Below are 26,495 nucleotides of genomic sequence, written 5' to 3'. Positions count from 1 at the left end.
TTGTTTCTAAGTAGTTTCCTGTATCTACAACTAGAACAATTCCCAATTTAACCATATCAATCTCAGTGTAAATGGTATTAAGACACATGAATGTTGGATGCAGTGAAGCCCAGAACTTGCAAGAAAAAGACTAAAGGTCTCCTCTTGATCCCTTTTGGCAGTATAAATGTCAATATCTTAAAGAATGTGAATTATTTTTTTTTTTTCCTAGGTTAGATTAGACCACTGCAGAAAAAGAGTAACAGACAGGGTTAAAATAGAAACAGCACCATCACCTGATAAATTCTAACATTATCAGGATTTGTTAAACTGGAAGGATCAACAGAAATATGAACAAAAACTCTGTGACGTGATGAAGTTAAACACATTGAGTGTAAGGTTGAACATATGTGGAACTTCCAACCTGCACAAGAGAATCGGCGCTGTGATCATTAACATCTACAACAGAGAACTACACTTTTTAAATCTGCACGATAATTGATACAGAGGCGACTGGAGAGAGCAGGAAATCCAAGAACCAGAACTACATCCGGTGTAAAATACAGTATTTAGTTGTAGTAGATATTAAATTATTTCCCGAAGCTATCGATATTCCTGTGTACAGCAACAGCGCCCCCCAGTGTTTCACAAGTATACAACATGTCTTTACCATCAAAGAAATGCGTCCAGCAGATGGCGACACATACCTGTTTAATATTCTTAAGCAACCCAATCTTGAATCCAACACACACAATGAATCAGTCGAGGAGCTGCTTTGTGTCTTTGTTAAACTTTTTGAACTATAGGCTGCGTAAAAGCTCCTCTGGCAAACCTCTGATACATTAGATGGACATCATACAACATTTGTAATAATGTGTAAATGACCTAATTCTATGACTTAATCTATGTACTGACAATGTGGGCTTTGTGAGAGTGGCTCATTTACAGTGAAGTAAGAAAGTAAGTAAATCTTTATTTATATAGCACTTTTTTAGCACAGAGTTACAAAGTGCTTCACAAACAGACAAATAAAAATGTAAACATACATACATACATATGGGCATATGTAACCATACCCAATCATACATACATAGGGAGCATATAAATACAAACATATGGAAGATAAAACAAGACGGAAAAGGATAAATCAAAGAGGGACGACAGATGAGAAAATAAACAAGAAGATATATAAAAAGATTTGCCTATTGAGTTTGGGTTTAGAGAATTACATTACTGGATTTCCTACAAACAGTAAAGTACCAATGAGGAACATATTGGTCGATTTAACGTTCATGTGTGACACTGACCTGTAGGTTTGTATTCATTTTTTAATCCTAAAATCCTTTTTTCAGTCTGGTTTTCCTTTTCGTAATATGAGACTAATAATGATACACAATTAAGATTTTGGCAAACCCAATATATAGACTAGTTCTTCAGAAGTGCATAATGCAGGATTTAACAACATTATTACAACTATGAATATGTAGGAAACCTAAATGAACGCAGCCGAGATTCATCAGCTGAGTTATCTTCAGTTTTAACATAACCCCCGATTTTGGACTTTATATTAGTGACAACAGCTTTGAAGGAATTTAAATGCCCTCCATCTGCTAGATATGGTGGTCAACTATCAATCACTGTTATACGATGGCTTCAGCATCCCTCTAAGAGCTCAATGACCTCCTTCTTTTGTACAGTTACAGGCCTGATGATGCTCACCAGTGTCTGAGATCCATAGGCTCAACAAGCATGGATGGCCTGTCTGCATCAGCTGAGTCATTTGCATGTGTCCTTGTTTCTGCTTGAGAAGATGACAGCTTTTCTGTATGGGAATCAGTGAGCCCCCCCTCCGCAGATCGTCAATCCTCCACTCAGCCTGGCCGTCTGTCTGCTGAGTGCCACGGCAGAGGCTTCACCATTAACATAATGATGCTGTAGATGTTTTTTCCCAATGCTCAAGTGAATGTGGACCATATGGCGATGACGCGAAGTGGAGAGAGTGCTTAATGTGAGCTCAACCGTGTAAATAGATCCATCATTTAGGCCGATGATTAGCAGAGTATGTCTGAAGGTTTGTTTTTGAAATAACCAAACATTTTCCTCAATTACAGTTTTCACTTTTGTTGTACTGACAACAATCCCAGCTCTCCACCCATGCTGCAATATTTACCTAAACAGCAGAGTCTCAGCTTCTAACCGCAAATTGTCCCTCTCTTGTACTGGGGCTTTCCCAGCTCCTTCTCTCCATGGGCGCAGACACTACAGGAGGGTGGGAGGGCCTCAGGATGTTCTCTGAATAACAGGCCCTCTCCATGAGCAGACACCCCAGGGAGCGAGGCATCCCAGCAGGCCACCCAGCCCACATGAGTACATACATGCTCCCACAGAGTGTTTGTTTGAGGGCAGAGGTCTGATCCCTCAAAAAGTCCAAGCAACCATAATAAACCAAAGCTGTCAGTGGTAAACTGTGATAAATATGTGCTGTCAGGAAAGCATGTTAGCTTATCTTTTCGTGCTCTTTAACTTTTATTAATCGAGATAGGACCATGTCAACCGGTTAAGCTGAAGAAACCCGTTCCGGGTCTAAGACTGAATGTGGGATAGGATCTTAAAACAAAATCCGGCAGTTTATGATCGACTCATTTATTTTGTATCACGGGCAAAGAACTGTGGTACAAAAGTGTTTTCAGTGTTTTTGTTGGAGAGAACAGAAACACTGGTGTTACCGAGCAGTAAGATAAATGTTTGGCTCTAGTAAATCTTAACTGTTGTGACACAGCAGGATTGTTACACACCAAGCCGCAGGATTTCTTTATACTATTTAAGGCCCTTTGATTTTCTTCTATATCAAATTAAAATCACCTGTCGGAAATATTCTTGGTTTAAATCGCACGTTCTCACAGATTACATGGACTGTTCTTCTGATATAAATGATGATTTCGTGCCTTTTGCTGGATTTGTTCAAACAGCACTGCTCCTCCCTCACATCTTGAAAGAGGAACCCGTGTAATTCTCCAGGTGGTGAGTTTCTGTGATGGAGAAGCCAGTCTCTTCCCGCCCCACAGTTCTGCTTAATAACTCTCAATTTTCCATTTGGAGGCATCGCCAAAAGGTGAAGGTGAACGGTGTAGATTTAGTACTCCATCCGTCACGGGCCCGAAGACCCACCCAGGCCAGTAAGGTCAGAGTTGGTATAGGAAACAAATCTAGTCTCTCCTCCTGTCTGTGGCAGCAGACACACAGCCTTTTGAACTGTCTCACTTCGCATTCCTCCACTCCTGCCAACATGTTTACCCAGTGTCACGGAGCATACTCGCGGTCGTGCTTACTTGTGTGTCTAATGGCAGGGATGTTAGCTCAGAGGGTCAACCCAGGGAGGGTAACGACCACTATCAAAACAGAGGCCTTCTGGTGGCCCAGCAGGGTGGAGGGTCATATAGTCCCATGCTGGACCCTTGTTCTGGGTTGTTTGGAGGCTGTCAGCAGCATCCAAACTGTTTTCCAGCAGAAACAGCAGCAGTAGACCTGATGGGCCGAACAGATGGAGGCCACGTTATATGTAGAGGAGCCTGTAACAGATAAAGCCCTTCATCCTCGGTCTGTTCTGTCAACACAGGATAACAGGACTCATCTGTGCGAGATACAGATGTAGGATTCTGCACAAGGATGCAAAACAGATTCAATTTATTTGCATTTATCTTTGTGAATAGACTTGACTGACTGTGGTGGAAGAAGTACTCATATCAAACAGCAAAAAATACTTAAATAAGTACCAGAAGTAGTGTGAGACATTTTAGAATAATATTGTATAATATATTATTTCCTCATAATTATTCATATATATATGTGTAAGAATCACTTTAATGTTGCAGTTGGTAAAGGTAGGGTATATTTAAACTACTTTATATACTGCTGGATAGCTTAATCTTTCATGTCCTTTTTAATTGTAAACTTTCTGGTAACTAAAGATGTGAAATGTATTGCCTCCAAAATGTGGTGGAATTTTAAAGTAAGAAAAACATCCCTAAAAATTGTACAGTACAGTACAGCTCTGTTACTTTCCTACTGACTGATTCATGTATTTAACACAGTATATTTTTAAATGCACGTGTGTAAAAGAGTTTCATTCATCCAATCAGCAGAGGTTGGCTGTGAGTGGATTTCTTAATTATCATGAAAGTATAAATTCATTACTTTTGTATATAACAAGCCATCACATGCAGGCCTAAAGATCTGCTGATGTTGTACAATTCTTTGTACAATTCAAACAAAAGAGGTACAGCCAACGTTTAATACTTTTGGAGACATACTCCTATACCACAGACTTTCTTCTTGCCAGTGTCTTCACTGCAATATAATATGCAACCATTAAACCCATCACTTTCCAGCATCTCACTGCTGGGGTGCACAACAGGAACACTGTGAGCTCCGCTTGGGTCAGTGCAGGGTCAGGCTACACATCTGGACATGTCATCAGCCCTCTGGATCTGCACAAAGACAGTCAATGTTCCTGCACCAAAGACAGACTGGTGTCTGACAACATCCTATAAAAAAAATATGTGCCATTACGCGCAGTCACAAACAAATGATCATGTGTACGGGCTGCTAACTGTACTTACACATATTAAATTTGATTTGGTATGGCCTACTGTCAGGGCTTGGTGTCAGGATCTTGTTAAAGTCAGTGAAAGTGGATATAATGAGCATATCAAGATCTATTGCTTTCAGGTTAAAAGGTTCTAGTCACAGTTATCAGTGTCTGATATCTGCAAAAACACTGTGAGATTCTTAACTGATTGTAAGTGATTTAACAGATGTGGCTCCTGCTCTTCAGTCACACACACCTTTTATCTCAGAGCCGTGTCCCTGATAACGTGTCTGTGAGTGCCTAACGCAAACATTGGTTATTTAGACTACTGATTTTTATTTACATGTGAGTGAAAGCAATCTGAAGGGTAACGTTTGTTTCAAACCTTGCTGATTGAGTCCTGCAGAGCCTCATATCCAAGACTATTGATTACAAAACCTTGATTGATTGATCGTCGCTCACCTGGCCTGTCTGGTAAGTCGAGAGCCTTGCAACAAATCCTAGATTTGCACGACAGCTCCTAATTCAATATTCTCAAGTTCAGCCAGGTTCACACTCGCCTGTCAGAGAGACTGCATGTCTAGCATGTGTGAGTGCGGTGGGCATCTCCAATTTTACACCATGTTGTCACATCAAAGTATGGGGCTGGCGCTGGCAGGTCACAGGACATGGTGTTGCATGCAGCAGCGCTCTCGGGTCATGTGTGAACCATGCAGTATGGCTGTCATCAGGGCATCCCTGGGGTTTGCTCTCGATGACTGATCGCCTCATACTGGAGCCCCAAAACCTACAATCCAGAAAACAGGCAGGATCTGGACTGTATATCTAACAAGTGCTATTTTCAATGATTCATGTATGTTGCCAGACAACTTGGGCCTGCAGATGGAATACATTCATATACGCTGAAATGCTCTGTTTTGGCTACAAAGAGCAGAACTTGAAATTTTAAAGCACAACAGATGAAGCAAATAATTGTTAATGAAGGCAAAAAAGAACAAAGAAATACTACACAAATACCAGAAGTTTCAGTCCTTTGTTCATAAGCAAGAGTTTCTTGCATTTTTTGAGCTCGTGTTTGAGACTGTAACAAAGGAACTGTAAAGTGTAACACTTCTCCCTATAAAAGGTAACAGGAGAAACTCAAAGCAACGCCCCACAGCAACAGTTTGTGCTGCTATTGAGCGGCTTCTCTCCAGCGGGAAGAATTCACCCCGGCAGATGGCGGGGCCGAGGCCCCCGAGGCCCCAGGCAATGCTACACCCTGGGACCCAGATACCTAATCGTGCCCTGTTGAGCCTCTCACCTGCTGCTCCGCCGCTCACAATGTTATCTCATCTCCCTGACCTATTGTGGCTCCCATCGGTGATAATGACAGTTGAGAGACCCACGCAGCGCCCGAGCAGAGGCTCGCTCTCCCTGGAGAGAGGCAGGATCATGGGAAACCTCAGAGTAATCGATCTCTTCATCTTGCCTCCTCTGGTGGATCTCATTTCCTATCACGACCTGCAGACAGGTTGTGTTTAAGGCGCAGATTGCTTTGATTTTCAGGGCAGCTATTCTTAGAGATCTTATAAATAAGGTGTGTTTGGTCACTTTACCTCTTTGCCCTTATACATTGTAGTGAATGTAAAGAGGAGAGCAGAGGACTTTTTTGTGTTAGCTCCTGTATTTAAGACAGCAGAACAAAGCAGCAACACAAACTGTCAATAAAAAAACAAAAATTACATTTCATTTGTTTTTCACAATGGGAGGACATTTCCACTCTTTCACCCTGCCTCTCTCCACACAAGCTCATAAACTGTCAGGCATTAAATTTGCTGCCTTGGGTAACCACAGTTGGTTGCATTTTGAAAACCCAGTTCTCGCAACCTTCTTAACCAAACCACAGTGTTGCAGAGAATCCTGTTGTTGTCGTCTTTTTTCCTGCTATCCACTGTTTTAATTTTCCCTCACTCATTTTCCCTGAGAAAACCCCATCCAGTTTCTGTGTGACCTCGGTTCCCACCATCTCAGCCAGACACTGTCACAGTGGCCCAGTTCTCACTGAGCGCCACTGGATCGTTAATGAGACTTTCATTGCTTTATCCTGAATGTGCAGCTCTTCATCAGGCAGTATAATAGGTTACAGTATTGATGAGAGGGACCCGCTTTGCCAGAAATAGCAGGGATCATGCATTTTGTGAAACAATTATAGGTCTTACTAGCAATTCTGTTGTTCAACATGTCCTCAGAAAATCACTCCCAACACCTGATGACGGTTGGAGCTGTAAGGTAAAATGTTTTGCTTTGCATGGAAATAACAGTAACAGCTCATTAGGAAAGAATTAAAGGAGAAGAAGAAGAAGAAGAAGAAGAAGAAGAAGAAGAAGAAGAAGAAGAAGAAGAAGAAGAAGGCTTTCTGTTGCATATTCTAACAAAAAAATGAGGGTTATGCATAATAATGGACAACATAATCTACACTGGGACAACAGTATGCTGCTGTATAAATACACATTATTCCTTAGCTTAAAGGGGTACATCAACGATTTAGTAGTACACCTCCATATAGTTGGGGATGCCAAGATATCCTGACTTTTAATCCCCTAGTATGGGTCAATCTCCAAAACCACTAGAGCCTACATTTCCCATAATGAAATTATAATAGTTGCTATTCATTAGATCATCCTTGGCTTCTATATGTGGCCTTCTTGCAAACAAAATTTTGAGTTTTCAAACTTTGGAAAGCTCCCTTCAGAGAAAGAAGAAGAAGAGGATACTATACAACTTTTTCACTTCCGACAAGTTCAGAATGGAGCAGCTAGACTTTTATGATATCTTCAAACTTAACTGAACTGAAAAAGGGTGGAGTGCCTCTTAAAGACTAAAGTAAAACTTTTAGTTGTTGGTGGCCAGCTCAGGCTTTGTTGGAGTTTTTTGCTGTCTCCCTACTTGTGTAATAAAAGATATATAGGCTACGTATCATACTTGCAGCTTCAATGAGGATGTATTGTGTGTTGCAAACATAAAGGGAAGGAAGTGAAGGGAGTTTCACAATGATGTTTCTTCTATATGTAGACAAAATGGAGTATCTTCTTGCCTCAGTAAATTGCAGCTGAAGAGAGAACAAAAGAGATCAAATGGAAAGAGCACACCCAATCACTGTCTGTGAGACATAAACTGTGTTCCCTTTGTAGATGTACAATCAAAATGCAACCAGGAGAAAGGAAATTGAGTTCTTTACATCTCAGACAATGCAAAGAGAAACAGTGTATTCTGTTCTCACAGATCTGACCTCATTAAAGGTTACTGGACTGTTAACACTTCCACTTCAGCCTTGAGAATATGAAATCTCAAACTGTTCAACATCATGGCAGATGTTTGGTTTCAATGTATAAACTTTGTTATTCAGGAAATCTGGAAGATATTTTGTGCCTTTCCATCTTGGCAGAACAACCCAGCCTAAATCAAATGTACTTATGTTATGTGTAATGTTAAAAATCTGTCTGTAATCATGAGATTATAGATATTTTTCAGTTTGGACAAGATTCAAATGTAGGCTTAACTAAATTTAGAAAACAAAGACCGTTGATGTCGGTAATCTGGTGAACCTTTCCACTACTGAAAAGGGGAACTGAGTTTAAGTGACAGACATTACAGATACAAAATTGGATTTTCAGTTTCACAGTTTTACTGTTAAAAGAAATCTTTCTCTATATGTGATCTCAGTTTTCTGTTTTTCTCTAAATTGTACATATAGAAATAACTAAGTGATTTCTGTTCTCTTATTCTGCATTCAAGGGTGGTTTGAAGTCACGGATCTCTATTAAAAGTCTGGATACAAGAACTTGAGACGTCTTAACTAAATGGTGTCTTTGTGTGAAAATTGGAAATGGAGACATCCATTCATGCAGAGATCATGACCTCCATGTCCTCAGTGGAAGTTATGGTCCTGGCTGACATGCCTTTTCTGCAGGCAAAACAAATTTTGGAGCAGGACGCCCTCCCTGAGAAATGGAGGAGAAGGGGTGGGGGGCAGAAGTGACACAGTTGATAACCTTGTGCCATTTTGTGCCTGGCTGCCACAACATCTCTGCTTCACTGTTGGTGTAAAACATGATGGAGATAACAGCTAATCTCAAACAATCTCCAGAAGAAAAAACAAATCCTACATTTTTCTACCACTAAAGCAAACAGCCAAATTTGCTATCTTAAGACAGATTGCATCTGTAAGACCACCAAAATTCAAAGAGGGGAAATTATGATGTTTTGTAATGTTATGGCTCTGGGGACAAAATGGCCTTTTTGTAACTTGTGTGTGTGTGCATGTGTATTCATGCAGCCTAAATGGAAGTCAGTTATTGAAAATCCTAATGGGCTATTTATTGCATCATAAATCAGTTCATCAGTCATAGGCTACTTGCAGTAGAGTCAGTTCAACAGTACAGTTGTTGTCTGCTGATTTGAGTCTTTCCAGTGTGACAAAGCAAGCATTGTTTGGCATCACTCAACGAAATGACAAATCATTTTATTTATAGTTTTTTAATAAAAAATGCATTTGCCGTTTTTGTGTTTATTAGACTTTCATGACACAGTGACAGAAGACAGATTTCTCTTTGGAGCACAGGAATCAGTCTTTATCGCAAGTGAAGCAACATTTTATCCATCTATTATTTGTTTGGTTACATTTTATATAAGTTTGTCTCATTTCCAAAACAATCCCAGCTGTTTTAGATGTTCTGGCTTAAAACTGGTTTACTTTAAAACTTTAATATGCTTGAGTAAAATTGCCATGTGCTAAAGTTTTGGCATGCACACTGGATCTGCTGGAGACACAGAGGTGATTTCGGAGACGGTTCTCTTGTTACGCAAGCTACCAACTTCCCAAACTCCGAGAATCAGTGTATCGGTGCAGTAATGACAATAAATTGCCTCAATGTGACAACACTGAAGTAACAGAAGAGGATTGCCTTTCATCAAACCCATCTCTGTGGTTTATCCAAGAGCCACATCCTGCGCTCCCTCAATAAAAACAGAATCAATTTGTTTGCTTTTCACTTATCATGTGGAAAAAAGTGACTCAGTTAGTGACACACACGGAAAGAAAAAAAAAAAATTGGAGCGGCTCGACATCCTAGCGAGGTGGCCCCAACATAAACAGAGATCTGTGGAGCAGGGGTAAACTTCCTTTGCTTGCACTGCTGCACACACTTCCTGAGGGGATTGAGCGATGCATCAGATTGAACCCCGATCTCCAAACACGCTGGAAATGTTTCACTCTGCTGCCTAATGGGCCAACCAAATTCAAGCCACATGCTAAATTTGCTTGTCTCCATGTCCTCATGTTACTGTATGTAGGAAATGGATGTTTTATCTGTGCAAAGCCTCTTGGAATAAATAGTGTGTTCAAAAGATTGTGTTGCAGTTAGCCAGATGGTAGTAACGTGGTTCTAGGTCTGTCAGTCTACTTCTTTAGTGCAGGCTGAAATATCTCTATCAGTATTATAGATAGGTAGCGTATTTATTTATTTTATATGTAGGTCCCTAAAGGATACATTCTAATGAGTTTGATAATCCTCTTGTAGCGCCACCAGTAGGCCAAAATTATCTCTTAATCAGTCAAATACCACAACATCAACTCAAATGATTGGAACAAAAATGTGTACAAACGTTCCCAGATGGTGGATTTTTCCTCAATATCCACCATGAGGTTTACATTAATGTTTTTTTTTTATTGGAATATCTTCCTCAGTTGGCCTACAACCAATAATGGTCCGAGGACAATCATTTATAATAACTTAAATCCCCTTTTGTACAATACTTCGGTTTATTTCAAATACCTAACAAATGTTAGCATGCTAACAATGGTAAACAAGGTAAACGCTACAATACGCTGATGTTGGCATTCAGAATCAGAATCAGAATCAGAAATACTTTAATAATCCCAGGGGAAATTACTTTCGTTACATACTCCAGATGTAACAGACATATAATATATTAAGAATATATATATATATATATAAATAATATATAAAAAGGTTAAAATGTACAGATGTACACACCTCTGTCTCAGTATAAACATCACTGTCTTGGGAAATTTTCACTTTCATCCTTAAATCAAGCAAATCATCATAAGAATTAACTTTATATATAAATCTTTGATAGGCATCTTTTAATCTGTTCCTGTGCGCTGTTTGCTTAAATTAAAGCAGCGAATGAAGCACAGCCATGGCTCTGCTTCCCACAATGTGTTAAGATGATTTTCCACTCTTATAGATGATCTCAGCACCAAGATGTTTTCTGAGAAACACGTCTGTTACTTTATTGTTATGGAGAAAGTGGATTATCTAGCTGTTTCCACTAATTCAGTGTGTTCTACAGCTTATTTTTGATTTCCTGGTCCATGACTGCAGATTAATATCTCCGGTGGCAGCAGCCCAACGGCAACAAACCCTCTCGACAACGAGGGTTCCTAACCTCAGCACCCTGAGAAACATTATAGCCAGTCTGAGAAGGCATATCAGCGCATAACTAGACGCATGATTGGGGAACAGTAGATATGTGTGAGTTTTAGTGGCCTGGGGGGAGTCCCACCCAGGGAGACTGGAGAGGAAGCTGTGCAGATGGAGGTCAGAGTTGGGCTGCTCACATCCTACTCTCTATTTGTCCTGTTATTCCGATCTCCGCCAACACACAGACGGGATGGAGGATCATGTCCAGGGAATCATCTCAAAAAGCCTATTTCTTTTTTAAGCTTTGCTCCGCAGGATACTTTTATGGTCAACATGACCAACTCAAGTACATGAAAGCATGAAATGACATTTTGTAAGCCGCAGGATTTTAAGAAGTGCTGTAAAATGTGGTCAAACTTGCCATGAAGTCTTATAAAAGTCACATAAAACATATAATTAGACAGATTTTCTGTCCTAAACTGCCATTTGTCATCTACAAAGGACCCCAGATACAACATTACAGCATGACTTGGCAAGTGTAACGTCCTCAAAGGCTTTGAAGACCCTCCAACTGATGTTCATCGTTTCCATACATGATATCCCTCTGTGATTTCTTTGCAGGACTTATATTATGTTATTTCCAGGCCACTGCTGAATTTGGCTTGCAGAAGCCCAAGTTGGCTGATGTCATGTTTTTCATGGCTTAAACAGGGAAAAAACCATCCCCAGATGTTAAATATATCGGAGCAGATATCTGTAACCGTGCCTACTTGGGACTCAGAACAAGAGTAATTAAAAAACTGTAGCCTATGTAATGTAATGATGGAGTGGTCGCGAATTGACTGATATTTGCTATTTAGTAAATAACAATGCAGCCATGATATATCATTGTATCCTTAAGGTATTTTGGTGAAACCGCAGGAAGAAAATATCCAGGACAGTGTTCTGTGACATGCAGACTACAAAGGCAAACTCACAATGAGGACTCTTCCTGGAGATGTGACTGTGTTCACGTTGTCTCAGCAGAGGTCACGGTGAGCCATGTCAGGCAAACTTTGACCAAGACCAATGAAGCAGCGGTGATGACCTGGGAAATCAGGATCTTTTCCGTCAATACTACAGAGACAAAGAGATGTCAGAGGACGATGACCCTTTCCTGCTAATCAGAGGGAGATTTGTGGAGAGGAAAGGACTCCTCCCTCCACCTCTGCTCAGGCAGTGATGAGGTTTCCATGTTTGTGTTGGCTCATGGAGGTATGACGGTACCTGTATCCTTTCTGGCAGAAGACAGGGATACAGAGACTTATCTTTCTGTCTTTTTGTAAGGAAAAAAAAAACTCCAGAGCTTCTCAGTCAAGTTTGTTTATCATCCCCTAAATTTTAAGTGAATTTCCTTTCTGTCTGTGAGGTTTGATTTGTGAGTGCTATAATAATTTAGTTTCCTATCACATTGTTTTGCCCATGTTCTTGTATAATATATTCCATAAACAAAGTTCTTGTAAACCACAAGTGACCTACACTTACACAAGCAATCCAGTCCCAAATCTGCCTGTTTCTGTGTCGTTTACCCACTTGTGTGTTGCCTTTTTCTAGCCTTGCTGCTAACAGCATGTTGGTTTGCTGGTCCACCACTTTGATCCAGACTGAAATATGAATAACTGTAATAACTACATGATGGATTGCCATGAAATTCTCATGGTCCCCAGATGATGAAGTGTTCTAACATTGGTGACCTCTAGCGCCACCATTATGGTTTTAATGACATGTCTTGACAACTATTGGATGGATTCCCATTTGTTCTATCACTTATGACTAAATTCTTGCAAAAGTAATGACAACCCGATCAGCCTCATTCAGTGGTGTAGTGTATACAGGGTATACACAGGCATAGGAAGTAACTACTTATAGCTATAGCCACTTCTAAAACCTCACTGATATGCATCCTGAATTTGTTTTTCCTATGATGGGGAAGACTCTTCTGTGGCTATTTATAATTATTTTTGTAATGATCTTTACTGCCTGAAGTGTATGTGTAAATACTACTGGCCCATTTTTGTGTGAGACAAATCTAGTATGTCACTGCTATAGGCATAAATTAAGAGTAGGCCTTCCCACTTCCCCAGGCTCCACTACACCACTGGCCTCAACTATACTTTGTATTTATTGCCAATTAGCAAACATTAGCATGCTAGTATTTTAAACTAAAGCGGTGAACATGGGAAACATTATACCTCATACATATCAGCATACTAGCACCGTAACTGTGAGCATGCTGGCATGCTTATGTTTTGCTGATTTTGCTAAAAATCTGATCATGTGAAAGAGCAATAGAGTGAGGGGTGCACATGCTAATCATTTGAATACAGGGATAATGGACAGTCTCTTCTGTGAAGCATTAATAGTGTTGCACTTGGTTGTAAACATGAAAAAAACATTTTTTTTTAAAGAGCTTTGGAGATTGTTGATAGGAGTTCAAACCCAGGCACAAAAAGTAAAAAGAAAATGGTTTTGAATGAGTTATTTCTGTATTTGTGAGACCATGCTCATGTTCTTCTGAATCCCTTGATGGATTTAGTGATATGAAACTCTTTGTGTCCTCTTGAGCCATTCCTTTAGCTTCTTCAACAATAGCTCTATAGAGAGATGACCAGGGACTTTGAGGAGACCTTTTCAAATATTATGGCCAACCATTGGCTGAAGATGCATATCTAAGTATGATTTGACCTGCGCTTTCTTCATGCTGACTGAAGTTCAAGATTTGTCCAGAGCCCTGACCCACTGTCTTTCATTCGCCCCGATCATCATGACCGTGGGCTGTGACCCCGGTAATGTTATACAAATGTCATGTGTCATGGGACTGACAGCTCCCGTATAAGAGGAGAGCATTTGGCTTGCGATCATTGTCGCAGAGAGGGCCCTTTGTAGACCTCTGGCAAAATGAACAATGATGTTTTACGGACAAGGTCAGCAAGAAAAAAACACTAAGAGTGCTTTCTGCTCACAAACTCATCTTAAAAGTGCTTCTGCAGAACATATTGTAATCTCTCGAGCCATTTATTACTCGAGTTAGCTCTTCTTTTGAGCAACGCTTGAGAGGAACAAAGTTCTTTGTGTTGCAGTATAATGTAGTCTGTTAATTAAAACACTGTAAGAGTGCTCAGATTTATCACTTGTCCTTTATGGCCATTCATTCTGTAATCTTTGATGTTCAAGGTCAGATGTTGAAACATTTTGTGTAAAGCTCTGGGTGATAAACTGGCTTTAACAAGCTTGGCAGTGATCGTAACATGCTGCTACGAAGATGACACGTAATTCTTTCTAAAGAGGATTTCAGCCACAGTATAGTGAATAAGCACCTCCCTTTACAGCTATCCTTTAGCCAATTGAAGTGAATGGTTTATGACCCATTTAGTGCATGCAGAGATAACCTGATGCAGCCGGGGTTTGATCAAAGACATCAGCAGTAAGTCACATTCCTCTGGAGCTGTCACCTCAAAGGAAATGAATCACAGTCCAGCTACAGTAAACAGTCAGGACAACAAGCTGTGCTTTTTTATCTCCATCTTATTTCTGCTGCACCCTGTGGCTTTGAAGCTCCGCAGCTAAAACAGACCCAAGACATTAAAGCTTCTTATTATAGTCACTGTTTATTGGTTGAGATTTAGTATTGCATTTGTGTGGCCTGCAGAAGAGTAAGAAAAACAATGTGAGCAAGGAATGATGGGAATGTTGCACAAATATTGTTCTTAAAATACATAAGTTTACTCAAGTATTTCCATTTTATGCAAGTTTATACTTTATTGCATATTAATGGTTCAATAATGCTAATAAAATGATATCATATATAATACTATAATGTCGCTAAATGTTGGTATTGGTACTTTTACCAGTATCTAAATTTTACAGCTGGTGCTGCTTAAAAAACCACTTAATGTCACAAGCTGAGTCAATTTCCTTGTTTGTGTACACATACTTGGCCTATAAAGCTGATAAAGCCGATTCTGAAGATAAATCTGAGGGGTCGTGAGATGATTAATAGGAGGGGAAAGAAGAAGAAGGAGGGAAATATGTGAACTGTTTGATAATTTGACCTATTTGGGCTTTAAACCCATCTAATAAGACAGCTAATAAGATGTAGAGTAAAATGTATAATGAAATAAGCATAAAATATAAATTCTCGAATACCTCAACCATTTTTGTTTGTCTTCCTGTTTACCTTGGACTGATTTCATGATCAAATCAAACTTAACGGCAAATATGGTGAAACTGAATCTGATCCTGATGTGTCTGCTATCAGAAGCAGAATAAAGGCTCATTTTGTCAGTGATCCCAGAGCTTAAAGTCATATTTTATGTCCCAGAGACAGACGGCTTAGTGATGCAACAAGCTGCCATGGAAACCACAGTTGTCTGTTGTGTTGGCTGTGTCAGAGATCCGCCCCTTTGCCCTGACCCCTTCCCTCTGTGGCGGCACACTTTCCCCGGGGGATTTCACATACAACATCTGCCCTGTCTTCCAACCCCCGACCCACCCACTCCAAAAGCCAGAGAGCTTCTGGACTGGCTTTTCTCAATAAAGGCCATCCACACACACCTGCTGAGAGGGTCGGAGGTCATCGTCCAAGCAGGGACACAGTACCATGACCTGGCAGGACTCTAGCCTGTGTTGCATTCTTATACAACATAGGAAAAAATGATAATTCAAAAGAATTCAAGCTATTGCTGAAATATATCAAAACAAAGCTTTTTCTTGTAGAAAATTCTTGTATTGGATTGTCTGCTGAGAACATCAGCTTCTCAAAACACTTTCCCTTTTCATTTCATTTCATCAAGTTGTAGCGTCTGGCTGCTCCATCACGTGACGGCTCAATGTGGAGACAGAAGGAGAGGGAGTTCCCTATGGTGTCTATTCGGGCTTGCAGCTCTGCCTGCTGCCTCACCAGGCCCTAAAGGAATCACCCGGTCCTCATCAATCTGCCTCCACATTCCACAATAGCTGACAAAGGGACTCCACTCTCTCTGTGGCAGATGGCTTCGCCTCGGGCTGTCCACGCCAAGCTCCCATTGTTTAGGCTCCGGGGTTTGATGCAGGGACCTTTGCTCCTCCTCCTTCAGTGTCACAGAAGGATACTGGGGTGCAGAAGTTGAATTAAACCTCTCTGTTTGGGTGAAAACCAGCAAAATATCTCTTTTTTCCCCCTTTTTTTATATTTTAATATGTGCTGCACTGGACGTTGGTACATTTATAAGGTTAATTGACTGGATGTGAAATCTATTGGGTAAATAAAAGCGATATTTGTGCTCTGATCTCCCTGGATTATCCTGATTCCCACAGGAATACAGGAGGTAAGCGTGGCCCAGCTGGCAAACAGCAACAGTCTCACACATTTTGCCATCATACTGGAAGCCATGTTTTCTATTGTTGCATCCAAGAAACACTGAACAAAAATAAAACAAAAAAACAAGTAAACCCACAGTAAGAATAACCAGTATTGATACCAATATCGATCATTTTCATCATTAAAAACTCATATTGGTGGAAAGCAAATTTAGAGGTACTTTACTTGAGGATTTCCATTTTGTGCTACTTAACACTTCCATTTCACAGCATTTCGGTGGGAAATATTGTACGTTTTACTCCACTACAGTTATCTACAGTATATGCTTGAGTTAATTCGGTGACCTTGCAAGGTGCAAACACTGCAAAAATCTTCATCTCGCCAAGCAATTTATTTTATTATTGAGTCCTAAAAATAAAAGTAATTCATATAAAATCAGCTCCACCTTGATTAGCTAATGCTGCTTTTACAAAGTCAGCTTACATGTTATATTTCAGCAATATGTTGAATTATGGTAATATCATTATAACTTTGGATACTTTAATTACATTTTACTGATAGTATGTATGTCTAAGTAAATCTTATAGGGATCTAGCTTTTTTTTTTATATCACTGAAACTGTATTGATCCTTTGAGGTTTGATCTGTCTAGGAAGTCCAGACAATACAAACTTTTAACAGTTTTGTAGTTTTACACTCAGATAAAGTTACACTGTTGGGGGTTTTGTGGAATCTAAAGATCCAGTTTGGTTATAGGTCTTGTAAAAATGTTAAGGCCTTTTCTTTGCTGCTCTTCCCTTTCCTGGAAGTGGAGGGAAGTCTTCTTTATGATGTGGTATTCCTCCTTGAACATGCTCACTAAAAGCATGCAGAAGCTTTGACTAACTCCATTCAGCAATTAACATAAAGCTGTTTCTCCATTAGAGAGCATGCAGCCTCAACTCTTCTGGGCTTTTTGTGAGGGAGCTGGCTATGTTTAACACATCTGTTGTCTCCCATGTCTGAGCAACCCACAGACAGGTCTGTTCACAGTGATCCTTTTATTCGGCTCTGAAAGGACCTATAGGGGCTCCTGATAGATGGCCTTCACTCAAATGAAAATGGCAAGCTGGATAATGGAAAGAATGGGGAACCACCACTCCAGCACACCCCCTGCTCAGAGTCCCTAAACATCCTTTTAAAAGGCTCCTCTTAAACAGTCTGATGCTGAGTCTAATCATGTTGAAAGGAGAAACCATGTTTAGCAAATTTTATTTCCCGCTTCTAACGCTGGTGCTTTTTCCTTTAACAGCTTCACAAATTAAAAGAAAATGGTTTTATAAAAGGAAATGTTGGTCTAAAGTGACAATTTCAATCATTGGCTGCAGTTTTTTTTTTTTTTACTTGAGTGCACATTTATGTCATGATTTATTTGCTTTGTCTGTTTTCATTAGACTAAGTTGCATTTTCCTTTTAGCAATACACCAGTTTTTCCGACTCAGCCAAGTATTTCATTGCAACATTCCAAGGTTTTTTTTCCTTATTTCCATTGTTTCAACTTACTTTTTTAATGTGTATGTTGAAAATGTGCATAAAAACAAGTGGATGGAAACATACTCACTTCCACTTTGTGGCTATGGGTTGAGCAAATTACATTTCTGGTGGGTATAATAAAATGTATGTCCGGCCACATTTTTTCAGCACATTCCTCTAACATAGAGGCCTGGATAGTGTAACTGAGGATTAAGAACATGAGGTCAGAGTTTTCATCCATGGGAGTGGTCGGTTAGGAGGGTCAGAGGATGTTTACTGCAGAGCATCAGCATCAGTGATCGGCACAGGGATGGAAAGACAATAGACAAAACAATGTCCTATTTAAAGATGGGTCACTGCTGTTTATAAAGGAGTGAAGAGGCCAGAGGAGGTGGGATGGACCATGAAGACAACATTTCACGCTTTCTGTAAAAGATATATCTTATTTATTCTTGTGCATTCACAGCTACACACAGTCTCCAATACTGGATTAAACATATCACAGATTATCTTTTCAGGTGATTTCATGACATTTATCAGGCAGGCCTTCCCTCACTAATGACTATCAGAGAAAATCCAGGGATCTGGCCTCTTCCATTTATCATACTAAGCTCTTATTTTGACATTTCTAAGAGGCCCACTAGAGCTTGTGTTAAAAACAGAGATAAGTTCAACCTGTCAAAACAGTAACAGAGGGCATTACTCTGCAGCTCGGGGCAGCTGAGGGTATCTTTCCTTAAAATCTGTTGTGGTGGAGTCTGGTTCTTTTAGACATAGCAGTGAAGCATGCAGTGTCTGTTATCTGGAAGATGAAGCCGACACATAGGAGCTTGTTAATTTTCTGGTGGTGTGCAGTCCTGAACATACCCTGTGTTTTATTCCTGTAGTCAGAGATATTCCCTCGTCATCTATCTGCTTGTGAGATCCTCTTTTTAAATCAAAATAGACACTTGTGGCCGGACACAATGGGCAGCATTGTCTCCTCGTGAAAGGAGAGCATGTGCTTTGCTAATGCCGCACTCGCAGCAGCCAACCTCCGGGACAACTTCTACATTCAGCCTTTGATTAAGGAACACGGTTATGCATGGATGACTTCCTCCAAGGTGCCTGGAGGTTGTGGGAAAGGGCCAGTGAGTAAGTGTGGCCTCAATTGGGGGCTGGTCCTGCCTTGCTGAATGGACTACACAGCCTTGAGGAAACTGGGCTCACTGTAGATCACATGACCAAGAGTGTTGGAACCTGACGGGACAGACACATGCATACACACACACACACACACACACACACACACACACACACACACACACACACACACACACACACACACACACACATCCATCATGACTGACCATTGAGCTCTGACTTATCAGAATTTCAATGCATCCCGAGACTTATTAATATTATGTTGAAGGGTTTAATTTAGTGCGTAATTCAGGTAAAAGCTTATGAACAATATAAACTAGGGTCAGGTCCATAGCAATGTGGATGCATTTGGAAATCGTGAATGCTGCAAGCTGTCGGACTTCTTTCTTTCTTTCTTTCTTTCTTGAAGATGGATTTTTGATATTTTTGACTTTGTCACAAATGATGCCCATATATACAAGTCTTAAACTAAGATTTAAGGTGAGCACAGATAGACTTCTTCAGCAGATACATGTGAAAACAGCATTCTGCTCTGCACAGACATGATTCTGCACAGTGAAGCAAACGTCCAAGTGAAGTAACAATAAACAAAACACATTTTTGAGTGGGGTGGGACTTTAGATAACTGCTTTAATTAACATTTGAGCCAAAAGAATATCACATTAATTTTAGCTTGAGTGGGCTTTCTGCCTACAGCGACATAAAGAGCCACACTAAAGCTGTTGACCAGAAACAGACTAACAGAAGCTTAACAGTGCAGGGTCTGGTGCTGGAGCAGGGACGGGGCTGATCCGGGGTCAGGGCTGTTTGTGCCCAGCCTGATCTCAGCACACATCTGTGGTGGTGTGAGGACTCGGACACAGACGGCCTCCTATTAAAGAGTGCGATTAGTGTGGCGCCCGTATGGAGGCCTGTGAGGGTGAGGAGTCGGCTGCCTTCTGAAAGAGATTAATATAAAAGCGCGGGCAGGGTGGAGCACCTGCCATCGGTCTGCTCAAAGACTGGCAGAGCACGAGATCTAACACTATCTGTGTTTGAAGGGCAGTCCTCAACAGGGCAATCCCAGAGTGCATTAAATTACAGAGAAATGATTGGTTCGTGCTGTGAGGTACAGGAAGGGAGAGCAGTGGAGTTGTAGTTAAATGTGTCTGAGAATAAGTGCAGTTGGGTTTGTAGTTGATGTTCGTAGGTACACCTTACACCCTTCATGTGATTTTTCTTGATATCTGTAACATTATCTCTTCTATCCCAGTCATACCATGCATCTTTTAGGTCCTAGCCTAACCTGCCCCCTGTCATGGATGTCTCCCATGGGAAATCAAAAGGCTCGTAAGCAGTGCTAATGCTACAGTTTCCCACGGATACTACAAGAGCTAAACGCGGCTAATACTCAGAGAGGTCAGCTACGAATCATGTTTCTGACACTAGTGTGCATAAATTCACAATTCCCTCATTTCAGAGGCCCCAGTGTGAACAGGTTAGAAGATTTATTTTCAGTGAATGCATGATTTACATTTACAGTTTGAAATTATGTCAAAAAGAAAAAGTGCCAACATGTTAAATCCCTGTTCTTTTCACGAGCTCCTGACAGTAGAACAAGGCCTCTGCTAATCCATTTAATATGAGAGGATCAGCCCAGTTGGACTCACCACAAGGGATAAACTGCTGCTCTGTGGGATGGAAGCTGCTCTTGTTCCACGGCTGGAGCATTTCCAAGGCTGGTGCCAGGAATTAATCCCAGTAACAAAAAAAATGCGGATTCCCTCAGCTGACCAGGTTGGACAGTCTGGGAAGAAGGTGTGTGTGTATGTGTGTGTTAATGGAGTTAACATGTGGTATGTTCAATATTATAACCCCTGCTTGGCCCTGATACCCTTCATCCTTTAATACCAAGTCCTCCTGTTATCATTTAACACCAGTTCACTGATTTTAATTAATTAACGAATCATAAAAAAAACTGAAAGTGAAAAACTGATGAGAGATCATCATCACTTCTGGATTTATAAACACGAAAGTCAAAATAGGACAGTACTGGGAAAAGGAGAAACATCTGTTCCAACTTGTATATGCATATTAAGCACTGTATGTTCAATCACTTACCAGAGTGTCTTTGACAATTAGCCAGCATTTACTATATTATCTCTCACTGTTTTCACATAGCAATAAAGTAATTAAACCGCCTTTCACTCACATCTGCTTTTCATTGTCATGGCTCCTTAATTTGTCTGGCCTCCCCTGTTGCAGTATATCACCCCGCTCCCTGCGGAGCTCACTCTTGGTAAACAATAAGCCATGACTGAACTTTGCCACTCCACATTACAAAAACATGAAATAAAATCTACATCAGTCATAAAAACAATAACTAAAAGGTTGAAACTTGCAGACTGTAAAATTGAGGGGGGGTAATTAACCTTAATCCTCTGAAAATGATTAATCTTACTGGTTGCTAATAGATCTGCAGAGCAAACGTTGAAATCCTAAACAGATACAGATGGAGTATATTGTAGAGATGACTGACCTTGAATTTCTGGCCCATTTGTCATTGTTCTCTGTGGGATGTCACTGGATCAGAAGAAAATAATGTGTTAAAGCTCAAGGGGCAAAAAGCAACCAGCAGGAATATTCGGGCCTTTCCTGATGGGGAAAGTTTGCCGTGGTTTCCTTTCAGCCCGCTGGGACATACCACAAAGCCCAGAGGCCCAGGAAGTGAGGAGGTTACAGAGGTTTGGACATTTCTAAACAGATCGAGTAACAGGACGCTCTGAAGTGAGAGACCCAAGGGAGAACCCAAGCCTATTTACCTGTGGTCATGTGGCCACCAGTCTTATGAATGAAGGGATCACCACAGTAATAGTGAAGGAGCTTTTTGCAGTTCCATATTTCTATTTCAGCCAGTTTGCATATATTGGATTATGTTTGCTTTATTGTAAATTTTCCTTTATCTTTATCTGGATTCATTCACTCTTTCCTTGTGTTTCTTCTCGTAACTCACCTCAACCCTTTTTGTTACTCAACAATCGTTGATTATAAACTTAAACCCATAATTTCTGTAAATGTTTGACTCCTGCAGAGAGAGCTCTCAGTCCACAATCAAAGATCTACCACTGTGCTACACCCCATTATGGCTAATGAGAGAGTTTGTCTTGAATGCATTCACCTTTTCAGTTCTGCATAATTTCACAATAATGGAGCTCAGTGATTCTTGCTTATTAACACCTTTTTCTAAATATTTGACTTCAACTTACAGAAAGGGGGCACGCAGCTTTGAACCCTGCACCTTTTTATCTGCAGTTGACAAACTGCTATAGCCCCTTACAGCTGCTTTATAGTAAAGGAACTAAAACCACATCTCATAGGGAACAGATCCTTTATCTAAATGGGGATGTTGAGAACAGGTTATACTCCTTTTACACGTAACGTTTCACTTTATTTTAGACTGTTGGTGCACATCTAACTTAATTCATTTTCACTTTGGCTGTTACCACTAACCCCTAAAACGTTTGTAGCCACTCAAATCTCCTTCTGTAAAAAAAGAGAAATTACACAATGCGTGTAACACCCACAATAACACTCCGGGAGTGAAACCTCAGCAGTTTCCCACCGGAGCCTCTCTCACTGCAGCTCCACTCTGCCTGCTGTCCCGTGAGAGTCTGACACATCAGACTGCTCTGTCATTTTCACAGTATCAGATCCCACAGCCCTATTCTTCCACCATAATACACACACAAAGATAATATCTCTGCACCTCTTCACATCCCACATGTACCACTACATAAAGCCCTCCCTGTGACACTGGTGAGAAAAGAGACAACAAGTAGGAAACCATGCCAGTATCCCCCATCATTTACAATTTGGGACATCCCACTGAATGCATTTATGTTTGGAGCCATAGTTGTGAGGCTATAAAGACTAGACTAGACTAAAGTCCTCCTAATTTAATGTGTCGACCATTTGATGTTCCCAGAACAACAAGAGCCGGCATAAAGGGAGAGTGCTGGGAAGCATTAGGCTGACAGAGTGGAAGTAGGGCAGGAGCAGGGGGTGATGAGCAGGTCTGAACAGTTATGCAAATAGCCTGTGTTTGCCTGGTTGTGGAGAAGAGAGTGAAAAAAGGGGAACAATTATGACAAGGGGGGGCACTCAAAAATACAACATCAACCACCAGCCGTGAATTTCCTGTTTTCATTGGATCTGCAGAGTCTATCTTCACTGCAGCAAAGATCTCCCTCGCCTCAGAGCGCTGAGCGTGTTTATTTAGCCAAGACATTTAGAGTAAACCTTATTGCTACCGATACATCCTCTAACAAATCAAAAGTCAACTAACTCTGACATGGTGATTTTGTATTTGCAACAAGCTCTTTACATATAATGCCCTGTGATTATAGCTAAAAACAAATCAGATTATGCATACTACCTCTGCAATGGTTAACACATTAAATGTATTTAAATGAGAAAGGGCCTGATTATGAGAGGACACAACACACTATTAAAAGTACTTCAATGACTCCAGTGTCTTTTCTTTGTCTGCTTGACCTCCCATTGTATGTCCCAGCAAGGTAGCTACAAGCCACAGACAAAAAGAGAATGTATTGATTGAGAAAATGGCAATTTAACCCAAAACAACAGAGCTTTTCACAGGCTTTTTTTTAAGGACACACAACCACCAACCTCTTACAATTTAAACTCTGATATGGAAATAAGTCAAAGTTGTCAGCAGCTTTTAGGGGTCCCTTGAGTTTATTGAGCTCTTAGTGGAAATATAAACCTGAAGGGTCTCCAGTGAATATCCTGTTTCCAGCAACAATAAGTGGTTTTGTACAGTGTAGAAAAGTCCACACTGTTGTGAAACAAAGGCAATTGGTATGTGACAAGAATGCATCTGATTTAACAAAGCTGATATTTCTGAGTGACTCACAGACAATGACAAGTAACATTTGGTTTATAGAGCTTATTACTGAATAAAAGAAATTATGTTCAACATGTCCAGGCATGCCAGAATGTAACCTGACACTCCTTATAGCTCCTGGGTGACCATTTTCAGTTAGAAAATCAACCCCGTACTTGGCTTTGTGACAATGCAATCCTTCAGTTTATTTGCAAAAATCTAAATCACCAAGTATGAGGATACAATGTTTTCATTGAATGGTTGTTGGGGTTTTTTCTCTGCGTCTGAGATTCTGTCAGGGTTTAGCAGTATCATAATGGTCATGATACTAGTGGTGGAAAGTAAATACATTTACTTACATAAGTACATGTTTCAAGTACTTCTACTTCAATCTTATCTCAGAAGCAAATGTTGTATTTTTTACTCCACTAAATTTTTTTTCTCATACTTTTAATTAGGTGACATTTTAAATATATGACTGCAGATGGCAACTCGGTTGCATTGCTCTCTCCCTCTAAACACGAAGGAGAAACTACAGTGGCTGCAAAACACGCAAAAATTTGAATGCCTCCGCGGTGACCTCCTTCACTCCATATCTCTAGATATAAACAGCTCATTCTAAGGTAACATCCTGATTCCTATATTCAGGTGATTATACACAAATGAAAACATATCTATGAATATTATATTCCATTTCTGCCAAAAGATCTTCCCAAATGTTACACACTGGACCTTTAAATTTGAGATTTTTTTTAAATTGCAGTACTGCTACTTAGTACAGGTTCTGAATTCTTGCTCCACCACAGCATGATAGCACAACGTATTGTATCAGTATTGATACTCAAGAAAGAGTTTGTGCAGCTTTTTGCATATCTTTATTCATGAAACTATCCTTTTATCTCAATTAAGGATCCGATGCCTCTGTCATACCAGTTTATTGTGTTTACCTGGAGGAAATCCATTCAGCCTTATGGGAAAAATGGGTCATATTTATTTGTCTCTCGAGCAGCTGAAGCATTCTCAGCCATGGTCCTTGGAGATTTTCCTCTAATGTTGCATGAGCAGGGAAACTAAAACCGAGTTCTGAGGAGGACGCCCGGTCCCCTGGCTCTCACTTCTGGTGTGACCTGTAATCCCATCAGAGCTAGTGTGTCCATACTGGGAAAATAAACAGAACTGAAGACTGATCCCACCGCCTGCCTCCCATCTACTGATGCTCAAAGGGTAGCCAGTACAGTCTTTTAAACTTTTTATAGCACTAGTTCACACACGACCCTGACTTATCTCAGCATGTGCTTCAAGAGTTCATCATGTTTGTTTTCTTTAAAGTGCAAAAAAGGGTCTGTGAGGAGTTTTAATAGTCAAATAATGAATGCTGGGAAGTCTGCTAATATGCTAATCTTGTGTCTATAGAGTAGGGGTTCTCAAACTGGGGGGGGGTGACCAGGGCAAAAGTGAAACTAAGTTGAGTGAAAATAACTTATTTATAAAAAATAAACAAACAAGAGTTTGCTGATGCTATCGTGCTGGGCTTTATCTCACTAAAATCCAGCTTGGACCCTTTTTTATTAGCTGCTTCTCCTATCATTGTTAATGATTGATAAAAATTGTATGTTGGTGGGTCTGTGAACTGTTTTTGGCTTCTGAAAGGAGGCATGCCAGAAAAAGTTTGAGATCTCCTCTGCACTAAAGACTTAATTTGGTGAGCTGAGTAAACTCTTGTTAGTTTATTCATTTAACACAAATAAATAGATAGAATTCCTGTATGATGTTTTACAGTGCAGTTATAATACTTTTCACATTTACGTGAGTGCACTAAAATATGTGACACTACGAAAGAATGAGATATGGATATAAGTTGATATTACGGAGCAGTAAAGGTGAAAAAAGTTTTTAAGAATATGATCCAAGATTCTGAGTTAAATGTGCAAGAGATATAAGACTCAGCTAGCTGACCTCGCACAGCGGTATCTTCGATTATAATATGAAAGACTGGAATCCAGTGGCTACATATTTGAGTCAGTAACTAATAAACAAAAAGCTTCAAAAGGGCAGAAACATTCAGGGAACCATCCTGAGGAATGTTAAACAGATTGAAATATAAAATAAAAATGAAAGATGTGGCTTTGAGTTAATGTCTTCCATGTTGCGTTGGATCTATATACAGAGTATCAAGTTAAAGCTCAAATCTTAGAAAGCCGAGTGCACACATGTGTTTTCAGTTTTTGTGGTGTGTATCAGAGAATAAAAAGAGATACTGCTGTATTGATGTATTCTGGACAGTTGTGGGGGGGCTGTGACATTCTGGTAACAGTGCAAGCTGGGAGTCTTTACCTGTCCATCATATGTAATCAACTTTGTAAAAGCAAGAACTATAAATAGCAGCCCTCTCAGATCCCCCAACATGCTGATACCATCAGGGGGGGAAATCATGCACATTGTGGTATTTATTTGTGGGCGCTATGGCGAGGAAGTGGCCTTTGCTGAAGAAACTGGATGTAACTTCACTGGTATTCAGCAGTAATGTCGCAGGGTGGAGCTCACAGATGAGGTGGAGTTGTGGGGTGATTTCAAAAGGGACAAGAAAGGGTTTTTCTGTCAGTGGAGGGAGCAAAAAGCTGAA

Source organism: Dicentrarchus labrax, unplaced genomic scaffold (assembly GCF_905237075.1).
Source record: "Dicentrarchus labrax unplaced genomic scaffold, dlabrax2021, whole genome shotgun sequence".
Taxonomy (NCBI): domain Eukaryota; kingdom Metazoa; phylum Chordata; class Actinopteri; family Moronidae; genus Dicentrarchus; species Dicentrarchus labrax.
This window is presented reverse-complemented; position numbering follows the sequence as displayed.